This window comes from Schistocerca serialis, chromosome 1 (genome assembly GCF_023864345.2).
Source record: "Schistocerca serialis cubense isolate TAMUIC-IGC-003099 chromosome 1, iqSchSeri2.2, whole genome shotgun sequence".
Lineage (NCBI taxonomy): Eukaryota > Metazoa > Arthropoda > Insecta > Orthoptera > Acrididae > Schistocerca > Schistocerca serialis.
The window spans coordinates 726,085,110-726,098,357 of NC_064638.1; the positions used below are offsets into that span (position 1 = coordinate 726,085,110).

Genomic DNA, 13,248 nt, shown 5'->3' on the forward strand with positions numbered 1-13,248 from the left:
GAGTTCTTTTTGGGATTCTGAAGGGGTGTTTCTTCTTGACCATTAAATAGCAAAGAGTAAAATGCTACTCATACGTTTTGTAGCGACTGAATGAAAAAAATACGTGAGGAGTGAACTGTATGAGCCCCAAAGTGTGCTTTGCCAAGGAAAAAACTGGGGAACTTCATATACTGAATGGTGTGCTTAGTTTGTTGGGTGTCCGTAATTTTCTTGATATGCCGGTAAAATTTCACTCAATGTTTCTTCATGTCATGTACTATGTGAGATACGTGTTCTGTCTCTTATCCTCTTTCCAGTCTCTTTATGGGCCTTAGGGATTCTTCTCTGTAGTTTCCAGATATTTTCTGCTGCACCTTTTCGATCCGTAACCAACGTGTCTGATGCGTATAATAATAAAATAATGATATAATATATTATTAGTATTATTTAAAAGCTTCATTTTCAATGCAGTGCAAATGAAAGCTTTGTAATATTGTTTTTCGATGTCAGTCATACGTTTTACAGTACAGTTATTCATCTCAACCATGGAACTGCACGTGTTCTAAATTCCAGCATTTTTGTTTAGGGAAAAGGCTGCTAGAAGTGCTCTATGCTAAAACACTGATCATAAAAACACAATATGAATGTAATCATTACGCTCTAAGACACCGATCAATCATCCAGTTTAATAGCCACTCCTTTTTATGCACACATTGATTCATCTTTGTTCGTGATCCATCACTTACATTACAAATGTGGAACACGTGTTCTTACAGTCTGGTCCTGACGAGCGATTGTCATATTAATGTCATAGGTTGTGTAGTGCGTGGTACCATGTACTCACAAAAAATTAAGGCCTGGAGGCGCCGGGTATCGATCCCGGTACCTCTCACATGCTAAGCGAGCGCTCTACCATCTGAGCTACGCCCCCAGATACAGCTGAAGCGGCCTGTCCTCAGTTTTTGGTGTAACGCTGCGTGCCGGATTTTCTCCGTTGCGCCTAGAGCCAGTCGTACTGGTGGGGAGGTGGAGTAAAAGCCAGAACGCTGGGCAGGAGAGCGGCAGTAGCCGTCCACTCACGACACCCTGCAGGTGGCACTGGCTCCGCTACACTTTCCGTTCTGAAGATCCGTACTGTAGGGATGGCTGTTATCGCTCAAAAAACCGGTTTACGGTTATATCGTTTTTTTCCACGCGATTTAAAGTGGCATTAAAACCGCTCAAAATAAGCATTTCTGAAGTAACCGATTCCTGAAATAACTGATTTTCGGTTTTTTGTTATTATTTCCTGTAATAAAAGTAGAAATTGAACAAAGATAAAAAATTGACACTCTCCGTTTCAAGATACATGGATTTAAAATATTAAATTAAATAGGCGACTTAAGAAAACTAGTCCGTCCACAGTTCACTGCTTTTCCCGAAAAGTAATAAATAGTTGAATACTACAAACAATCACGACACTCCTACTGATTGTAGTTTTTTGGAAATTTGCTCAAAAATCATGTTGTAATCGGGGACCATGCCACTCTTAGTGCACGACGAGAAGTCAGTACAAAAAGAATGAAAAACTGAGTTTGAAGAACACTGTTTTTCGCGTAAATTTGCCCGTTTGAAGGCCTACAAGCAAATAAAGGCTTATTATATAGACATAGGCAGAAGGTCAGTTAGTTTCTATTTTTATTGTATGCTATGAATCAATTGTTAAGTTTCTAATTTATTGCTGTTGCCATAATTTCCTTCCTCTTCCTTTATTTCGTAGAAATGGCAGACAAATCTTTAATCTTTTAAAGACAATGAAGCATTGTACTTCATCGCTATGTCACTTCATAGAAATATTTCCAGACTAGGGTTGGTGCCATTCTCCGATACGAAGGATACCCGGCGACGACCGCAAGAAACTGTCATAGCGACGATGTCGCAGCAAGTCTTGTTACTCCGCACGTGCTCGCGTATCTTAAACCACAACACACGGTAACTGGGCCATTATTGTCCCAGCAATGCTGTGCCAATTCTTATGCTGTGTGTATGTAGCTCGTTTCCATCAGCGTTGTTAATAAGATAGCACTGACCGCTTTTCCTGTTTTGTGTAATAACGTAGTATTTAAAACGAATGCAAATTTTACGAATAAAAATTACTCCTCTTTTAAAAGGTTTATTTAAAAGCAAAAAATTTTAGAGCTGCTGCTACAGCTAACTGATATTTCAGTTGTTTTACTCGGTTATTAGAGAAAAAAATTTAAAAACTCTATTACAACCGAGGCCAAACAAATACCGAAAAATAGGTGTTATTTAGAACTAAAGTACCGGTATCGGTTTCAACCGTTCTGTTTTTCCCTTTCCTGACTCGGGGTAGACAATGGTCTCTGACCTGTGTACTCTACAGGAGATGCTCCACTTGTCGAAGCTGCTGTTCGTTTCGCATGGTGCATATGCTACTCACGCTTTCATATACACGGTCCACAAACCCTGGCCCGCATCCGTGGAGCACGACAGTCGACATTACTAGTAGCAAACATACCAGTTTCTTTCAGATGTTGTTGCAGTCGGAGAAAAACGGTATGTAATGGACTGAGGCAATCTGAAAACCGTTCTCTAAACATGTGTTGTGCAGCTATACCATTACGTATCGTATCGTAAAGTGGCGTGCTGAGAAAGTGACGGTACATTTCTGGACATGGGTTCTCTATCGAAATTTTATCTTTTAAGTCTCCTCAGACCCTGTAACAGTAATTGTGAAACACGCTGTGTACACTGCTTGAATGTACTGAGTAATTAATCAGAAGGTTAGGAGGAATAAGTGATTTTAGATATTTATCTTGCCTTTTCTTTTTTACACTGGAGCACTGTGCTTTTTGCAAAAAATACGTCGCCTTTTACGACGCTCAGTGCCTTTTTTGGTACATTCCGCCTGTAAAATGAGACTTTGGAAATCAAAGTGGCCACCTACGGCTGCCATCTCCTCTTCGTTTGGCTCAAATCGCTGTAGAGCGACAAATTTCGTTGCATGTGGGAATCGGCATTAATCTGGTGACTATTGTGGATGGATGCTCCAACGTATCGTATTTTAAATTGTTCAGTTGTTTCACTGCCCAACCACTTTCAGATCAAAGGCATTGTCTTGAAGTAAGATGATTTCTTCAATTATTTCATTTATATTTTTTTATCCTTTTGGTCCAGATGACTTGTGTAAAATTATTACCATCCCAAAGTAAAAGTGAAGTAATTACCGATCTTCATTGACGGTACACACATTAACTGACTACATGCGCTGTATATTTACATAAATTTTGTTACATAAGTGTGCCCACTGGTGGTTTGGCAGCACTTTTCAGCCTCTAGTCTTGCACATGCGAATTGATGTGATTGTCACCCGTTGGAAGTATAACAGCACAGCCTCTAAGTTCTCGCTCTACCTTTTTTGAAGTCCTTTCTTCTCACAAGATCGTAAAAAATCTTTAATTGAATTTGTGTCTAATGTCACTGTCACATTTCTATGGCATTTAATTGTCAACGGTGAAGATCCTATTGGGTAGACACGATCACGTGCGCAAATTTCCTCATCAGTGAGTAGATGTACTTGAAACTGCGTATAGCAGGCTGTTACGTACGGCCTGTATTCTAGGTGCTCATTTTTCTAAGACTTACGTTTAACTAATGTCAAAGCATGTGTAAATTGCCAACTGCAGCATCTGCCACGGGCTCAGTCTGAAGGCAGTAGCGTCTTCGGGCAACTGAATTCCATTCTGTGGTTGTGTTTGTCCTCTTTTTCCCACTGGTCTTTGTAATTCACGAACTTAAGTTCTCTTTGCGACGCTTTTCCAGGCGTTTGAAATGAAATCTGGTTTTTGGCTTTCAGAATCTTTGTAATTTATTAATGTAATTCACGGATCGACATGATTAACAGTAGTCATGAATCAAGCAAAAAGAAGAGCAAACTTTCTTTCCTTCGTGTTGTCCTAAGTTAATTACACAGGAAAGTATCACACATTAAGTAAACACTACCTTGTTTATTCTAAACAAGTGAACTCTGTGACCGTAGAGCGAAGAAATGCGTAAGGTTTTCTGTGTACAATACATTCCATATTGGCAAATTCGCTATGAGAACATGACATTCTAATAAGAGATTTTGAATTCATTATTGCAATGTGATGCAGAAATATCCTCATGTTGTCGGGCTGAGGAGCATCCAACGTGTCAACAATGAGTCAGGTGGGTATCTGCTATCGCACGGATGATTGTAATTAAAACTTACTGCTCTGTGCTAGTGATGATACGGTTGAACGAGGAGTGAAATGAAGGATGGTGATAGAACATGATTCTAGCGTGTAGTGTACACTAGGGCCGGTGAAATTTTTAGAAATATTGGGAAACCGATATATCCGTATAACGATATTCAAAATGTCATTATCGGTCCTCAATACATCGACGACAAAATATCGACGTATCGGCCTATAAAAATATTGGCTGCACATTGTAAATATACTGCCGGTTTTAGATCTGCATATTTAAGTATTGATTTATTGATGGTTCAAATGGCTCTAAGCATTATGGGACTTAACATCTGAGGTCATCAGTCCCCTAGAACCTAGAACTACTTAAGCCTAACTAACCTAAGGACATCACACACATCCATGTCCGAGGCAGGATTCGAACCTGCGACTGTAGCAGCCGCGCGGATCCGGACTGAAGCGCCTAGAACTGCTCGGCCACTGCGGCCGGCAATTGATTTATTATTAGTTATTCTGTATATCAACAAGCTACCTGGCTGCTTCTCCCCCTTAGGGCAAGAATTGAAAGGAAAACGATGCACGTTCACGCTTGGCGATAACCACTTCCGTAACAATGGTGCAGGTTATGACAATAAAAGATGCCCGATGGGTCTGTCGTTCGGTTTCGTCACATAGCGGTTGTGTCCGGAGCACTGTATGCAGACTTCCCCGGTTTTTCATTTCTGCAAACGCTAGCGACCTAGTAGTTGTGTCAAAATTACGTGGTGTAGTTAAACATTGCAGTTTCTGTTGGTAGCGCCGAGCGTCAGCCTGTCCCCTCACAAGTCTTTACCCATCGCAAAAACAAATCTTGTAATTTAGATTATGGTCACCTTTTCAGCAATTGTTTCTGAAGAATGCCGATGTTATGAAATAGAGCACTAGTTGCGTTAAAAATTGTTTTTTAACGTGACTGGTTTGCTATTTCTCCACACCGGAAATCTCGTTATTCCATTCACACGGCCTCCCCCCAGTGCAGTCGGACTACTGCTTTGTGCCGCCTATACTTGTTTCACATAGAGAGATACGGGACGTGACGGGAGCTCAGAAAGTAGTCAGACTCCTTCACCCAGTGAAAATAAAATTATGTTCTTCTACAGTTTCAAAACGAGGATAATGGAATGTAGTCGAATTAAGTCAGGTGATGCTGAGGGAATTAGATTAGGAAATGAGACACTTAAAGTAGTAAAGGAGTTTTGCTATTTGGGGAGCAAAATAACTGATGATGGTCGAAGTAGAGAGGATATAAAATGTAGACTGGCAATGGCAAGGAAAGCGTTTCTGAAAAAGAGAAATTTGCTAACATCGAGTATAGATTTAAGTGTCAGGAAGTCGTTTCTGAAAGTATTTGTATGGAGTGTAGCCATGTATGGAAGTGAAACGTGGACGATAAATAGCTTAGACAAGAAGAGAATAGAAGCTTTCGAAATGTGGTGCTACAGAAGAATGCTGAAGATTAGATGGGTAGATCACATAACTAATGAGGAAGTATTGAATAGAATTGGGGAGAAGAGGAGCTTGTGGCACAACTGGACTAGAAGAAGGGATCGGTTGGTAGGACATGTTGTGAGACATCGAGGGATCACCAATTTAGTATTGGAGGGCAGCGTGGAGGGTAAAAATCGAAGAGGGAGACCAAGAGATGAATACACTAAGCAGATTCAGAAGGATGTAGGCTGCAGTAGGTACTGGGAGATGAAGAAGCTTGCACAGGATAGAGTAGCATGGAGAGTTGCATCAAACCAGTCTCAGGACTGAAGACCACAACAACAACAACAACAGTTTCAAAAGAACTATTTCATATATTTACCGAAAATTCCGAAAAAAATATAAAATAAAAATATCGCCACGTGATATTGCTATTTTGATATCGCTGTATCTGGGAAAAAATATTGCCGATATGTACCAATATCTCTTGGAAAAAGTGTCAATATTTTATCAGCAGCGCTAGTGATACCTCAATACATAGGCTCCACAGCTTCGGCTCATCGAACGTGTGTATCACGACAGAGTTCTCATTACTGAAAAAGTGCCCAGACTTTAATACAGAACCTCGCAACGTGGTCTGTTCGTGAGGATATGTACTCCTCTACCTCTTTTCACTCGGATAGCGCGAATCTGAAAGTATAAGTTTCTTCCACTGGCTGTATTTTGAAACGTGTACCTCCTGAAGGCGATATTTGACCATCGTTACAGTGCGTCGATATATTTACACCCCAAATTTGTGAGCTTGACGCTGCCCCTTTGTTTTGGATGACGTTGCGTACGATGCAAGACGACCGTAATTTTCATAACTATACTGAAGAAAAGCACTAGAGGATCAGAAAAGGTTGGGGTACAGCGGTACAGATCATAGCGCCGTTGCGTTGGGACTTCCATCCTTACAGTAGATGCAGTTTCCATATCTCTTTTTACTTATTTTACCTACTTGATGATTTATTTTGAAGATGATGTATGTGACATATCACCCGAAGAGTAGGTTGATCTGCGCCAAACGTGAAGTCCCATAATTCAGCTAAACACCCCAAACACAATTAGCCCATTTGCATCCACATTCGTCCGACGTATTAAACTGATTTTCTACTGGTAGGTAACCGATGGCTCCAATTAAACGTGGCGTGCCTCTCTTTAAGACCATCGACGTGCAGCAACACTACTGACGTTACAATGAAGCTGCCTGACAGTGTCTCGTATTCGACCCTCACCGACAAGCACGATTCGAGCAGTGAACTGTCCCATTTGTTAATCAAGGTATGTCATGGGGGTGCAGGTGAACAGGAAAGGTGATGCCACAAACGAAACACTAAGAAAAGCCAAACTTGACTCCATAATTTGAATTTTTTGTGCTTCAGAAAATATACATTTACATGAGCAAACATACATTTTCCACTAGAATTCCGGGGTGTGAAGAACGTGAACTAGTAGCCATATCATGATTCAGTTGTTAAGAACGGCATCAACCGAAAAAAGAGTTCACAGATTAATGGAGACACTATAGGGTTGAGAAGAGTGGTATAAAGGACTGCAGGTAATGAAGGTGACAGTGGAACATGGCAGCTTGTCACCTAGCCGGTGGGCGGTAAAATCTGCACTTTAGGCTACAGACTGCGGTGCGGCGTTTCATCTTACGATCGCGTTAATCAGGAAGATAATTCACACTTCGAGAGTGATAAATGTTACGATCAATCTTAGATGTAATGTAATGTGTGTGAAATCTTATGGGACTTAACTGCTTAGGTCATCAGTCCCTAAGCTTACACACTATTTAACCTAAATTATCCTAAGGACAAACACACACACTCATGCCCGAGGGAGGACTTGAACCTCCGCTGGGGCCAGCCGCACAATTCATGACTGCAGCGCCTTAGACCGCTCGGCTAATCCCGCGCGGCAATCTTAGATGCTCTAACCAGTCCTCTGAGTGCGTGAATCCTCAGCGCAAGTCTTCCGACAACATAGTGTCCACTATAAGCGACTTCCTGCTAAGCACTGACTACCCGACGCGGACGTTTCGTGTTGGCTGCTTCGGAAAAATGTCAAAAACGAGAGATTATGTCCTAGCTGGGACTTGTTTAAATAACCCCTCCCAGCTATAGTAAATGGAAGATCCTTAGAAAATCGGAGAATTTTTAGACGAGAGTTCTGTGGGAACTCTGCAGATCTTCTAGGCTGGCGTTATACAGCAGGCTGTAAGCGCGAACTATCACTTAGCAGAGATATCCTTGAGCAAAATGCGTCCTCCTTCATAAAATGAACCTGCCTAACCGCCAAAGCGACATTGTTGAAAATTAATAGTTATATAAGTTGAAAGGTATTACATCTTATTAAAATCATTCATAAAAACTCCGTACCAAACTACTAACAAGACACATGACTCCCTCTCGTCATACAACATGGCGAGGCATTTAAAGCTGTTTTTGGAAATATTTAAAAACTACAAACCGGATTAAAAAAGATTGTTATTCGATCCCGCCTGCCCCACTCCCCGCGGATGGGAGCGGCCACAACTTCGAAATCTTAAATAGGAACCCTCATATTATATAGTGCATTCGGTTTCTCTGGGGAAAAATACGTAACTTGAGAATTTAACTTTTTTTTCTTTATGTGATAGATGGCACTGTAATCGACAAAAATCAGAATGGGTTAAAAACCGCTGAAAAATGATAAAATCTCAAAAAATACACATCAGATGAAGTTCAGGAGGTGAGAAAGGCAGTTATTCAAAAATCATAATGACAAACCAGTTCTATAGCAAAAATACTTGATTACGTATACTTATAAGGTGTCCACAACTAAAGTTCGAGGATCAAAACGCTCTAGAAAGAGACCCACTGCCCAGTTGACGTCAAATTTGAACAGCATGTTTTTGACGCAGGAGGAAACGTCATGAAACCAAAAAAGATTTTACAAAAATTTTACCAATAGGTGACGCCCTAAGCGTCTTATGACGACTTACGACAAATGCACATTCTACCATCCGTACTGTTCAATGTGCTTCACTGCACAAGTTCGGCAGTTAACAGTTGTGGCACTGTTAGTTAGGTAAGCCCATCGACCACAGCAATTTAGTACCAAAGCGGATGGGAGAAATCAGTTTTTAATTGTCCTGGGGCCAAAACTCTCACAAAAAGCAAAATGACACCTGTTTTTTGTTGTTCTGGTGCCGAAAACGGCATAAAAGCCAAATGACATCGGTTTCTACTTTTCGCGGCATTGGTGCAAGACATGTTCAATATGCTGTCCACCGTTTTCTGCCACATGTTGAAATCGAGAAACAGCATGTTCCACAACAGATCGGAGTGTCTCGGGGGTCACGTTCAGAATGCGTCGCGCAATCCGTGCCTTCAGTTCACTTACTGTACATTCGTAATTGGAGCACTCAACACATTATCTTTCAGATACCCCGCTGCCAGAAGTCACACGGAAAAGACCAGGTGATCAGGATGGCCAGGCTGTAGGGAAATAACGGCTCTACCGGTAGAGCTCTTGCCCGCGAAAGTCAAAGATCTCAAGTAAGAGTCTCGGTTTGGCACACAGTTTTAACCTGCCAGGAAGCTTCATATCAGTGCACACGCCGCTGCAGAGTGAAAATTTCAGTTCTAGGTTTCCAAAATGCCTCTGCAGCAGCCGCTTCACTGGCCGTGCAATCAGCGGAGGAGTGCCATCTTGCATAAAAATGATCCTACCCACATATCCACGTTGTTGAGAAGTTGGAATGACGTTGGCGCGCGGAAGACTCTCGTAGCGAATAGGTAACAGGATCCGCAGGACTCATCTCCTCCAAAAAATACAGCCCTACGACGAACGACGCCGTCAACCCCTACCACGCAGCCACCTTCGGTGAATGATGTGATGAAGGTTGGTGTGCGGGTGGACTTTCCGATAACCACATTCTGCAATTCTGCGTATTGACATGTCCTTGGAGATGGAAATGGGTTTCGTCTGTCGGCGGAATGTTCTACGGCCAATCATTGTCCACTTCCATGAGAGCAAGGAATTCCAGAGGGAACGTTTGTCTTGCTGGCAGAACAGCAGGAAGCAACTCTTGAACGTGGGTGATTTTATACAAAAAAATTTATAACAGTGGAGGATGTTTCGTAGGATTTTATGCGCCCTGTTCGCAGGCGTGTCCAACGTTCGCGCAACTCCCCGTGTACAGAATGTTTGCACATCACCGCCCGACCCCTCCTGCAATGGTGCGGCCATATCTTCGTCAGATGTCGGATCAACAGCTTCGCTTCCTCTGCGACACTGCATGTCAAAAGAACCTGATTAGATTAGATTAGATTAATACTAGTTCCATGGATCATGAATACGATATTTCGTAATGATGTGGAACGAGTCGAATTTTCCAATACATGACATACTTAGGTTAATTTAACAACATACTTAAGTTAATATAACAACTTTATTTTTTTGTGTTTTTTTGTTTTTCTTTATTTTTTATTTTATTTTTTTTAATTTTTTTTCCTTAATTTATATCTAAAAATTCCTCTATGGAGTAGAAGGAGTTGTCATTCAGAAATTCTTTTAATTTCTTCTTAAATACTATGCTTTCGAATTGATTGATTGTTTCTCCAAACCCTTAGCAGACATAGGACTAACGCCTTTTTTCATACGTTTGACTGTGCGGAACTTCGGCAGGGCTCCTGGCGCACAGTCGCCATTCTTGTAAAAGAGCTTAACGAGCGGTAAGCAGTCCTTCATAGTCAGTCATGTCGGGCGTTTCGGACGCAAACTGAGGAACAGCCGTGTGCATAGCGTCTGTTTGTGTGCATATTCTTAGGCTTACAACGCCATCTATTGATGAAATTTGCGTAAAAATTTTTTTTTTGGTCAGTGACGTTTACCCTTGCTTCAGTAATATGTTGTTCAAATTTGGCGTCATTCTGAGCAGTGGTTCTCTTTCTACAGCGTTTTGAAACTGGAACTATGATTATAGATGCCCTGAATTTGATTCCAAATCTGACGCCCCTCCTGCACCTTGGGTTGGGGCGGATGTGTCGAGGTTGGTGTCATTTGATGTTCCCCTTTGAGATGAACCATTTTTATTACGATCTTTTTGTAACTCGATTTGTAGTTTTCCAGATGTTTCCAAAAACAGATTTATATGCCTCATCCTGTACATTCAGTATTTAGAGGTTGTCAATTAAGAATTTGTTTATCAAGCTAAAATCAGAATTCATTGCAGTTCAGTGTCCCTATGTTTTGGTCATACAATTACATTGATATCAGCAATATTTTGGGTGCCACGCTACTCACCGTTAAAATCATTACAATGTGTTAGATACTGATCAACGATCGAAGGCGTAAGAAATGACTGACACCACAGGTATATAAGAAGAAAGTGTACATGAAATGGTGCATGAAATATTGACGATTGGAAAGCTTTGTGATGGATGAGTCAGTTGTTGAAAGCTGCCCGTCACAAATTTCTCAGTAACATTTCGGATGTTCTAAAACTAATATATCCGCCTTTGTGCGCCGACTTGATTCTGTGCAGGATGAAGTCGGCGTCCCTGCCTCACGAAAGGCGAGATCTATTTAAAATGTCAGAAAGATTATTATGTCGTGTTTTTTTACGATTCAGAAGCGGTGTTTTATTTTGACCATTACATTGCAAAGAGCAAAATAGTACGCTAGTGTTTTGTATCAACTGGATGAAACAATACGTGATGAATGACGTGGTGAAAGGGTACAGTACCGCCCGACATTGAAAATAGGTACAACATACTTCATTATTTTTGTCAGAACAACACATTTTTTTTGTAAAACTAACTCAATTTCAATTAATACAGCGAAGCCGGATACCAGTGTGGGAAAGAATGACAATTTATTTATTTAATTGATCACATGTGCACTCCCACAAAATAAATCCCTACATCCAGTTTGGTGAGATCTGTGAAATGAATGAATGTATGGTCGTCTGCTAACCGCAGATAGTGAATGTGAATATATGATCATCTTTGAGACAATCCTTTGGCCACCTTTGGTGGGACCAAAGAGATGAAATTTACCTGAGCTTTGAGCGCCTGAAATGTGGCTGACCAATACGGTAGCATGGTCTTCCCCCACCTCGACAGAGGTGCGAGATGACCTGGAGAACGGCCATGTTTCAGCACTCTGCCGCTGGATCTTGTGCTGTTAAGACCTGTTTTAGTTGTGCTCCGTAATGGGGAAAGAGTGGAGACATGGTATGCATGTGGAATGTTTAAGAGTAGTTTGAAATAATAATTTCTCTATTTCAGGAACTTTTGTGGGGAGAATTAAATGTCAGGCAGGTAATATTAATGGGATCGTAGTAATCTTCGGAAGTGACCAACGGTCACAATGAAACCACGTGTAGCAATAAGTTGAAATACTTCCGTGTGCTTAAGTTAAGCTGAATTACTAGCGTGTGTACAATAAGTTGAAATATTTAAGAAATAGCGTGTGTACCATAAGTTGAAATATTTAAGAAATGGCGTGTGCAGGACTTGATATTAGAGACGAGTACTTCCACGTGGTGAGTACTGTGTGAGTCTCAAACTGTGTATGAGACAAAGGATAAAGAGAAGTACTCGTCCATGGTATCAGTTGAGGACTCGCATGTGTGATGAATACGTTCTTAATATTACTTTGCGTGATATGATTCCGTGTGATGCTAGATTCAAACTCCGAGAGATGCAAGGTGAGTCGGCCGTCTATCCAGCAACGCCACTTGGCTTGCATTGCGCAGGAAGACGTGCATATATCTCCAGAGTTCATAGTAGGAAAGTAGAATTACGAAGTGGGGCAGTGTCGTGTGAAACTGGGATAAATATTAATTGAAGTGGGAAAGCTGAAAGTGATAATGTTGTGACTATTACCTGTGTAGTATTTCATATTGTAGTGTGGTGTATGTCATGTAATTTGGGTATGTGTGGTTTGCATGGGAGAGTAGCGAGGTAGTTTCAAAAGATTAGGGGGTTATGCTTGTTGCTTCTGTACCGCTCGGTCTGGAGGAAAGTTTCGTGATGATGATTGTGAGAGTCGAAGTGTGAGAAATAATAAAAGATCCACCATCCTATCCAGAAAGTGCACTGTAGCGTTAAATGATTACGAGACCATAATATAGAGATTCACCAATGTAAAGCCATGCCCACTGGGCGGAATTTCTCATGTGTTATTGTTGTAGGTTATAGAATTTGTGTGTTTAGGTTATAGAATTTATCGGAATAAATAAGATAGTGAAAAGAAAAAGATTGGTGGACTTTTCCTTCGTATTGTATGTTGTTATGATGTCCCGAATTTATAATGTGTGCGCCATTCATATTCAGTGCGGTGGCCACGTGTTGATAAAAGCCGTTAAATAAAAGACATAAAGAAAATGTGGTATTGCCAATGCGTAGTGAACAGTCTGAGTTCTGTAAATCACTGATAGTCAGATGTGCGTTTCCGTTGCGTATTATTCATACAGGAGGATAATTTGTAACTTAATTGTGAGTACGAGAGTGCATGTTACTCGATAAATAAGAATGAA

General features: G+C 41.0%; 1 non-coding gene across 1 annotated transcript; it reads right to left on the reverse strand.

Moving 5' to 3' along the window:
• Positions 1-837: 837 nt before the first annotated feature.
• On the reverse strand, positions 838-910 carry Trnaa-agc (transfer RNA alanine (anticodon AGC)). Its single transcript has one exon. It is a non-coding gene; the product is annotated as a tRNA-Ala (tRNA).
• Positions 911-13,248: the final 12,338 nt, after the last annotated feature.